Source organism: Lathamus discolor, chromosome 5, assembly GCF_037157495.1.
Source record: "Lathamus discolor isolate bLatDis1 chromosome 5, bLatDis1.hap1, whole genome shotgun sequence".
In the NCBI taxonomy this organism is placed as follows: domain Eukaryota; kingdom Metazoa; phylum Chordata; class Aves; order Psittaciformes; family Psittacidae; genus Lathamus; species Lathamus discolor.
Window position 1 is genome coordinate 35,035,258 of NC_088888.1, and position 10,032 is coordinate 35,045,289.

The window sequence follows — 10,032 nt, forward strand, 5'->3', positions numbered from 1 at the left end:
AGAAATGGAAAGGAGCCAGAAATGGTGCTTTTACACAGCTTCCTCTGAAATACTACTAGTGGATTCTAAATGTAAAGCAGGAATATGCAAATGCTTGCCAGGCAATTAGGCTGGAGTTAAAAGTTCCCCTCTGTTGTCATTACAAAGATAATTTTCCTTAGCTTTCAATGCAATCTCTGCTACCAGTGTAGCAGTTTCCTGGCTTGCCTGTTAGATGCAAATGGCTGCCCTTAAACTCCTGTCTGACTACGCAGGGTTTGGTATCATGCTGCCATGTGCCTTTGCAAGACATTTGCCCCAGGTTTATAATCATGTCTAGCTTTGAATGGTGTGCTTCTGATCACAAGGTTCACTTCTGCTCCTTGAAGGACATTAAAATCTGACCAGTTTACCCACAAAAAAATACCTCTGTCTGATCTGCATTTGTTGTTTCTTATCCTATCTTTCTTTTTTTAAACTATGATTCTCTAAACCAGTCAACATCATCTGGGAGCGGCTGCAAACACCAACATTTTTTAATTATACGCACACATAATAGTGAACAAAGATTTGTCAGTGATCCTCCCGTTGGCACATCTCTGCTCAAAAGAAACGTCTGTCTTTTAACCATACCCCTCTAAGCCTTTCTTTTATGAGGCATCCTGTTATGCAAGACCTTGGCTGCAGTCCAAACCATATTGGGCCCCTTTTAAGCATCCCTTTTACAACCTATCCTTTACAGTAACACACCAGCCCCTTGTTTCCCAACAACAACTTTCTGTACAGAAAGCTTTCAGTCCCAAAGAAGCCTTTAGACCCAGCAGTTGTGTGATTTTCACCATAAATAACAGCTCTTATTAACCAGCAGCATTAATCTATAAAGGCATTATTCCAAAAACTAGCAGCTTTTCAGAATTTGCTGAGAATGTTACAAGAACAGTAGCACCTAGAAAATCCCTTGGATTTAATTAATGTTGCATTTCTTTTGGGTTGTAATGTTCAGTGCTGTTAATATAACTCTTCCTCAGTCATCACTTTGGTTGACTTAGAGGACACAGCGTATATATTAGCCATCTACTGATCTCCAGAGAAATTTTCCTGAACTAATCACTGAGCCCGTTATGGGCTTATTTCTCAAAGACTCAAGAAATGAGAATGCGGAGATCAGGTTACACAGCCTCCTTGCACTGCAAACTGGTTAACAGGCCACTACCCGCGAAAGTAATTCGTTTACCTGTAAATCTCCACGAAGAAGGCAAAGAGAAGGAATTTCTGAATGAAATTCAAAATCAGATCATTACATAGGATATGGAAGAAATCAGAAAGAAGAACACACCATTCAAGACTCAAATCTTTTGCTGCAAATGGAAATGCAGGATTTTGCAACCGAGTTAAGAATTATTTCTGTCTTGTAGACAGAATACCACCTGTTCATTACAAAGGGTGCCACCTCTAAACAGTGTGAATGAGGTTTAAGCTGTTAATATTTTGATTTTTCAAGTCTTTAATTGAATTTTGCAAGCATAATGCAGTAACAGGTACATATGGATACTTTCTGAGGGAAATTACAGTTGTTGTCTTGCAAATTATGACTCAGAGGCCTGGAGGAGAGGGTATTTTGGAAGGAGAGTAAAATATCACTGGACATTTTCACTATTGTTAAGTATAAAGGTCAAATGGGTGGATTTTATGCCTGGGCTGGTAAATTTTCAGGCCAATTTGAAAACTGAATTACAGTACCTAGTACAGAAATTGCTTATCAAACTGTACAAACCACAGTCCTAGTGGGAATTCAGATGAGTCTGTGTTTGAAAGACTGAGAAATAAACCGTAATGGATTATTAGCAGCAAATGTGCTACTGTGACAAGTAGAATGACAATCTGCTACTGCGCTCTTGATCCTAAGACACAAGAATAAATCCTTTGGTCCAACTTTCATTAGTTATGATGATGTAGTATAGAGATGACAGGCTGGATGGGAAAGGAGAATCAGAATCCAAACCTGACATTCTTGACACATATATGGACACCTACAGAGGTAAGTTATGAATCACATTCATGCAGGTCCACCTCTGTTGTATCTCCAGAGTTGTCCGAGCTAGAATGTCTAAGGTTTGCTTTTCCTCACTGACCTTAGAGCCTATCTCTCCACACCGTGGGACAAGGGCAGCTTGAAAAGAGGAACCTCTGCTATCTTCAAAACGCACATCTCACTGCTAAGTCCAGTCGGGGTCATTGATTTTGTTTTTGATATAGTCTCAGGAGGGTGAGACCCACAGCAAGAAAAATGAGGCACTGCTTGTACGCGAATTGAGCAACTTGTGGATCTCCTCTTTCTAGCCATGTCAACAAGGTGAAGTTTCATTAATTTGTGAGGCTAGCCTGGTCTGGCTAATATGTTTGGGAACCCTTTTTAAGTTAGATTATTACATATATTTTTGGAAGGGAGTGGGAATAGAAACAGGGGAAGGGCATTTTTCCTATTAGTTCTTCACCTGAAGCTATCACTGTACAAACAGGATTGGAAAAAAAACCATAAGAATAAATGAATATATGACTTCAGCAGGGCTGTAATTCCTTTGCTGTCAGGTATTAATTTAAGCTGCAACTAAAACAATGGGCTGTTGGGCGCCATTGGTGCAGCCGAAAGCCTGGTGCACATGACTTTTCCACTGGAATGCTTTCAAGGTCTTTTTCCTCTTCCTATCCTAACTGTGAAACCTTTATGCAAACGGTCTTAGTCACAATTAGATTACATCAAAGAATGTTTGTCTTGGTTTCAAGCCTGCTTGGGCTAAAACCAAGATAAATTGCAAATTGGCTAAAACCACCAACAAACACCCACTTTTTCTGGTCATTACAGATGAGGAATGTACAGTGCCTTTAGGTCTTATATTTCCACCGCCCTATCCTGTCCTTAGTCAGCAATTTGTTAGGTAATTGGAAAACAAAGTTCAATAGACTGTCTCAGAGTGGGTGGGGATTTTTTCTTTCCCCTTTAGGCTTTTGTGCGTCACACGGTACTTACAAAGGAATCAGCTCACAACCGAACCTGTGTAAAAGCAGCCACATGTGAAGCACAAAGAGAGGAGGCAACCCTCAGTTCGTAATCCTCGAAGACAAGGAAAACTTATCATGACAAATGGCAAGGGAAGGCAAAACTTTTCTGCCTCCTTCTCACCCTCCACAGTCACAATTGAGGAAACTAAACAGGTACCAAGTGAGCTTTGTGCTCCTCCCTTGCCAATGTAAAGCTGACACCCTCAAAATTGTCTATAGGCTAGAAAATGTAGAGAGGGATCATTTCAGCAGCCACTAAAACAGAGATTCCCCTGGAGGGACACACCACAACAGGGCACATCAGACCTCCGGGGGGAGCCCCTGAAGGCTGGGGAGAGTGGAGTTAAACACCCTGCAACCCATCAGAAGAATAGCTTTATGTTAACACAACTGTTTCTCACAGGCCTTGCCATGAGATAGGTGGTGAAGTCAGGAGCCAGGGCTGACTTTGTACCTTACATACTGGAAACGAAAAGAAAATGAAGTTTCTGTTTCTGGAGGCTACAGGGGGGCATGCAATTTTAGTATCTTAGGGCTGCGCTGCCTGTCTCCCTCAGCACCATGCCAATTTTGCTACTTTAGCTCTAAGTCTGTGTATATCTCAGTACACACTTACAGAGTTAATCTGGACTTACACCACTACTTTTTAATAGAGGTGGCCAGAAAAAATAAATGCTATTCACAAAAAAATAGTTGAAAGTACAAAAATGCTCGTGGCTAGATATTCACCATGAGGAATATTTATTCCCTGACATTTGCATCGGCCAGTCAGCCCAAAATAGACAGTTTTCCCAGAAAACAATTCCGTGAAAGTACATTTTTGGGGACTTTTTTTTCAGACTCTTTCCCTCAAGCATCCCTGCCAGAGCTCAAGGTAGATGCCATGGCTGATAAGGCCTTGCTGAAATCTCTGTTATTTAATCACAGGATGGCATAAAGTCTGCACAGAAAATTCTAACAGCTGGAAGTTTGGGATGTCAGAGAGTAGTTTCTGCTGTGCACTGCCACATGCAGCTCCTTGATACGCTCGTCTGGAATGCAGAACTATCATCATCGCTTAGTCCAAACTGAATGATAAAAGTGTGGTTGATGGTCATTGTCCCAGGTGTCTGCAACTGTCTGCATCCTCACCTTCTCTTTCCAAGGATTCTTCACCTCAGTTCCACGTTCTTCATGTCAGAAGTTTCCCTGGGATGTGATTTTTCACCCACCACCATTTTTTTAATAGCAGCTAGATTATGCTAAAGAGTAATGCATTTCACTGAAAACTGGTCCCTCACTTAGGATGGGAATTACAGTTTTAAATGTGAAATAAAGAGATTCGTCCTTTAGCAAATAAATGTGTTACTACATTTTCATCTTGCTTGAATGGTAACTAGAGGTCACTTTGGACACTACATAGTGGTTTTTTTCAAAGAGGTTCTAATTTACAGGATGAAGTGGAGTTCAGCAGCACAGAAAATAACTCACGCTGCTCCCAGGAGTGACCCTTCCAGTAACTATTGGTATACAGCATGGCCTGGTCTGGAACAATAACAAGAACTGCAGACTGATGTTTTCATCTTCATAGTGACTGAAGCTGTCACCAGAGACCAACCAAAAATGTAGTATTTAAAAAAATACCCCCAAACACTTTCTGAACAAATCCATGCAACATCGTTCCATTAGACTGACTAGACATACGAGTAGTTTACAGCAAGTGTTGAATTAATCTGTATTTTCCCATTAGACCCACTGCTCAACACACAGCAAACACAGTGTGCCCTGGTGTCTTGCCCACCTCCAGCTCTGCAAGGGGCACGATGGCAAAAGTAACCTGACAGAGGAGGATAGCTAGTGCCCAAATCTCAACCACAAAAGAGTCATTAGCTAGGTTAGATGCCGCAAAAGGTGGGTTTGGTGCACCCGGATCGGGAGACTGTCTCCAAGGTGTGAAAACACAGATGTGGTCTAAGGCATACTGGATATCTCTACTCCATGTGATATAAAAGTTAGGTACAAGCTAATAAGTAACCAACCCTTCTGCATTATTTGACGATGGGAGAAAAGCTTTTCAATCTAATTCAGTGCCTTTCCATAGACTTTGAAGGCCCTTGCGGTTTACTAACCACACAGTCATTTTCTCCAAAAGCTTGCAGCCCTAGAAAAAACCAAAACATCACTCTAAAAGGTACAGCTGACACCAAAGAAAACAATTGTTTCTATTATGAAGTGTTCTCTTCATAAGGGAGTTGGCAAATGCTTCTTCCCTGATGTTTTGATAATGAAGCCGAAATTAAGATTTTCAGAAAACACGGGTGGTGGGGGGTGAGTGGTGTCTGTTTATCAAATTGGTGTTTGATTTCAGGCCTGATTTTTGGAAATGCCTCTCTGAAAAACAAGCCATCTAATGCTGTTGAAAAACTCAGTCAGAGTTCAGAGCCAAACAGTTACAAATTTCAGTGGTGATTATGTCAGTAGTCTGTTTTTTATCCTTTACAATTACCATGATGACTTACGAGGCTGGGACCTGGTTCCAGATTTCCCGAAAGCGTGTGACAGTTTTGATCTGGCATGCCCTAAGACCATGTGCCCATTTAAATTACTTACTTGACTGAAAAGCATGGATTAAAATAACATACTAGTTTTAAAAGAGAAAGGCATCGACAAGTTACTGCAGCCTATGTACTTATACAATTGCCAACCAGCAAAATGTTTTCAGATTCACAGACAAGGAAAACTGAAGGGTTCATTGCAATTATTTAGTAAGAAATTCAACAGAACTCTCCAGAGCTACAAGTTTTCATATCAATTTCTGCATCAGACCCACAACTTCTTTTGCACAAGTGTTTTGCGATGGCAACGTTGGACAAGAGTTTCATGGCTCTCCGTTTTGCTCTGCCTATACTTACCTTCGACACACCATATAAGACAGATCATATCAGAGACAAAAGCATAAGCCAGAAAATAGTTCTGTTCAAAAAGCTGAACCAAAAGATTTTCAACACATCGTACTTCCAGCGCACCTGATTTCTTGCTCCCAGTGACCCAACCAAATCTCCCAAGGAAGAAACGTTGTCGTGGATGAAGTTTTGAGGAAAATTTTTTTGCTGGAGTGAGAAGTTCAAATATGCTCAAATTTAAACGTGGAGCAGTCAGTGAGCTGCCAGCATGGTCCAAAACAATGAGCAGTGATTCAGCGCTGTGTTGGAGGACCCTGTGGAAGAACTGCTGCATTTGTTTTCATACAGAAACAGGAGTGTTTCTTACATACAAACGCTAGCATTTCTTGTTGGAAGTAAAGTGAACTCTACCTGGAGGTGTCTGCAGCACTCCCAGGCCCTTTATATCCTGCATGTTTTTAAACCCAAGTGCAACCCAGGAAGGGGAAAAAAATGACCCAAGCACTTTCTCTCCTCCCACCTCTGCATTACATCCGGTAGGGCTGTAGCAGCAGCAAAAGAGGCAGCTACTGTTAATACTACACTGAACAGTCCGATCATAAAGGGAGAGGTGATGGGGAAATGCCGTTCAGTGATGGCTGTAGGAAGGCATCCAAGGTTGAATTCCTGGCAGACTGGGGGTGTTTTTATAATTTTCTTTCAAGATGCCAGGGGTTTTGTTTTTTCTTCTTTTTTTCTTTTTTTTTCTTCCTTTAGGCAGCACGCACATTCCTCAGAGGGATTTTTTGTTCCTGTTCCTCACCTCCCTGCACACGCGTGCGTCGCTGAAGTTTTTCTGCCTTGCCTGGTGGTGTGATGGTGAGGGAAGGTGCCATGCTGCTTGTGACCCAACAGAGTGGCAGCTGTTGAGGCTAGTGGGGAGCAGAGGGAAGGTTCTCAACGGAGCCATTGCTGAAGTTGGTTTTAATCAATTTAATTGTTAAAGTTCGGGGGAGAGAAGGAGGAAGCAGACCACAGACTAACACGGTGGGGTTAATGGAAAGAGAAGTGATAAAATATAACCCTATAGCCTGCTGTGAAGCAAGTCTCTGAGAGATTAGAAAGTTATCAAGCGAGAGAACAATTAAACTGATTTGTAATTAACTCTGCAGAGAGTAAACCCAGCAAGATCTAATGGAAGGCAAAATACTGCTTGTCAGTTTTGTCCCTAAAATCCCTTTCAGTCCTTAACTCTTTTCCTCTGTGCCCCTTAGCAATCCCAAAGAGCTGGCAAGGGGGTCTGGTGCAAGCTCGCCCCAGATGGGTGCACTGGTGCTGCTGGGCTTGCTGCCAGCCTGCGGCATTGCTAGCCCCATCCAGCACTGAACAGGAACAGTGGGGAGAGGGAGGCAATTTTCCCTGATGCTTTAGGCAGCTGCACAAATACTCATCATACGCCATGGCTGCAGCCTGTGGGCAAGGTCAGGCAGGAGGCTGTGGGCAGAGCCGACAGGGTATCCTTGCTCTGAGCAGCTGCTGTGCAGAGCAAAGGTGGGCTGACAAACAGCAGAGCATGGTTAATGACTGGGCAGGGGCTGCTTGGACAGGGATGGTGCAACGCGGATGGATGGCCAGCAGCTGCCGAGGATGGCTGTCCTTGCTCCAGCCCCAGAAAGGCTCCATGCTACTCCTATGTCTTCATGGTCACATTCCCCAGGCCTCACACTTGTGGATGAGTCTGTTGGAGCAGCAATGTCCAACAAACAAATGTGCAAACGTTAGTTTCTCTGACTTGATGTGGATTTGAGAATAACCCATACCTCCTCTTGGAGGAGAAATGTGTTTCAGGACGAACCCTGGCTTACTTTAACCCAGCTTCCACCTGCATCAAAAATCCCCTAACTCAAGGCTACCAGAGCGTTTAACTAAGCCAGTCATCCTGTCTTTGGTTTTAAACGAAAACATCACTTACAGCCTGTTTACTTTGTAGTGTGGATATAACCTAAACCCCCTAAATGCTACCAGTGTGTTCCTGCCTTGCCGTAATTAGCGGGGTGAAGTAACTGCAACCACACGGCGGCTCTGCGGCATGGCTGCTCCCCGGGGCATGCACCACGTGTGTGGTGCTAACCACCACGACCGTCTGTGGGGAAGATGTGCCATTAATTTCAAGCTTCCCACTTCCCTCTGTGCTCATGGCTCACACAGCTATTTGTGCCACAGAGCGGGAGGAAAGTCCCCAGGAGAGGGGACAGGCAGGAGAGAGGGGCTCACCTCCAACGATTCAGATGGATGAGAGAGAAACCCACCTAATTGAGAGGTTTGATCAGCAGCCCTCTATGTCTGCAGGGTATATGCCTATGCTTTGCTGTCTTTTGGGTCACAGTGTATTGTTTAGCTGCAGTTTGCTACTCTAAAGCTGATAAGAGGCTAAGAAAATACAGGGTGAAGACTTTTTTCCTTTTGAAATAATATCGCAACATGGGAAGAAGCAAGGGAAGAAACAAAGGAGAAGAAAGAGAAGTAAGGAGACAGTTAAAATAAATACAGAGAGGAAGGAGAAAGTTAATGAACTCTCTCCATCCAATAAACAGTTTCCTTCTCTCGCCGCTGTGAACACTGCTGTTTCAACAGTCCATGCCAGTGACCTTTTCCTGGTGCTTCCTGCCCAGGCTGCTTGGGAGCGAGGTCCATCCACCACGTATCAGTGGGAGTGATGGGGTCAGGGCTTTCTCCCTGCGTTGGCAAAGCTGGAGGCAGAGGGGCTACCTTGAGGAGGGAGCAGGGAAGCTGGTCTCTGTGGCCCAGACAAACCACGGTCTCTTTCCTCAGTGTGCCAACAGGGACAGCAATTAATGCCAAGGGGGGTGTTGGCTTTAATGATGTGGACACCTGTTCCCCAAGAAATGGCCTCAGCTCTATTTGGCACGAGTCACTGCCGAGGCTCCTCAGCCACAAATTGCTTTTCCATAAAGGCAAAGCAGCTTTGTTTATAAACTGCTGTAGATAGGCTGGAGTTTTCATGATGAGAGCACAGAAGCAACAGTCATTACAGCCATATAAATGAGTTTATTTATTCAGCGAGAGCACATCTGCCAGGCTGTCGTGAGGTAATCTGCTGCTGCTACAGCCCACAATTAGTGGCTGCTAGGGGACAAACGAGATGAGAGCAGCTCGCCTGCAGGGAAGGGAGAGCCCCACTGGTTCATAGGGACCCCACGCTGCCTGCCCCAGCAATGGTCCCCTCGAGGTGGTGAAGGTCTCCCCACGGACTGCCCAAGGAGCCAGAGTGGCAGACCTGGCCTCAGCCGTAATTCGGGTGTGTAGGGCAGGAGCTCCCTTGAAAGAGGAAGGGGCTGGGAATGGAGGCATAGCAGCTCCACCCCAAAATGAGCAGCCTGGAGTGTAGGGCTGCCCCTGCTTATTCTTATGGATGCTAAAGCAAGAAGTAGGACTAAATCTGGGCTGGAAGCAGAGGGTGGATTCAAGAACTCAGATTTCAGATCCAGGCTATAAAAATGGTATCCTTCAGAGGCTGTTTGGATCCAGAGTTTTGACTTGATTCACCAAAACCACCGGAACCATTTCTTGACTCTGTATCAGTCTCTTGGCTCTGATTTTGAGTTGGGGGTGAGTGCAAAAGAGGTGTTAATCCAAAGGTTTGGTTTGGACTCTTACTTAGCTGGAAATTAATACCCTGCCTGTGGCACAGCTCCTGCGGGCACGTTGCAGGAGATTAGACGGCTGTCATAGATTTGACCCAATGAGGCCTGAAGAATTTGCTTGCAATGCCACTAAACTGGTCTAATGCTGAAACATGAAGGACAGATGGAAATAACAGTAAAATGCTGTAACCTGGCATGTCATCAACACTTCACAGCTTTCATACCGACTGCCAGCACTAGTAGAAAATGGCATTAATGGGAAAAGTGAAAACCTAGAAGACCTCAGCTACGGGAGGCAACGCTGAGAGAAGTTGTAATTGTTCCACACAGACAGGTCTGTAATCTTTTGAAGGGCTGGAGAAGCACTGCAAAATAAGGCAGAGATCAGGCTAAATCCCCCCATCCTCTCCCTTCCACCTCCAGGGTGAGGTAGATGTGACTGGCAGGCCCAGCTGATAGTGTTGCTG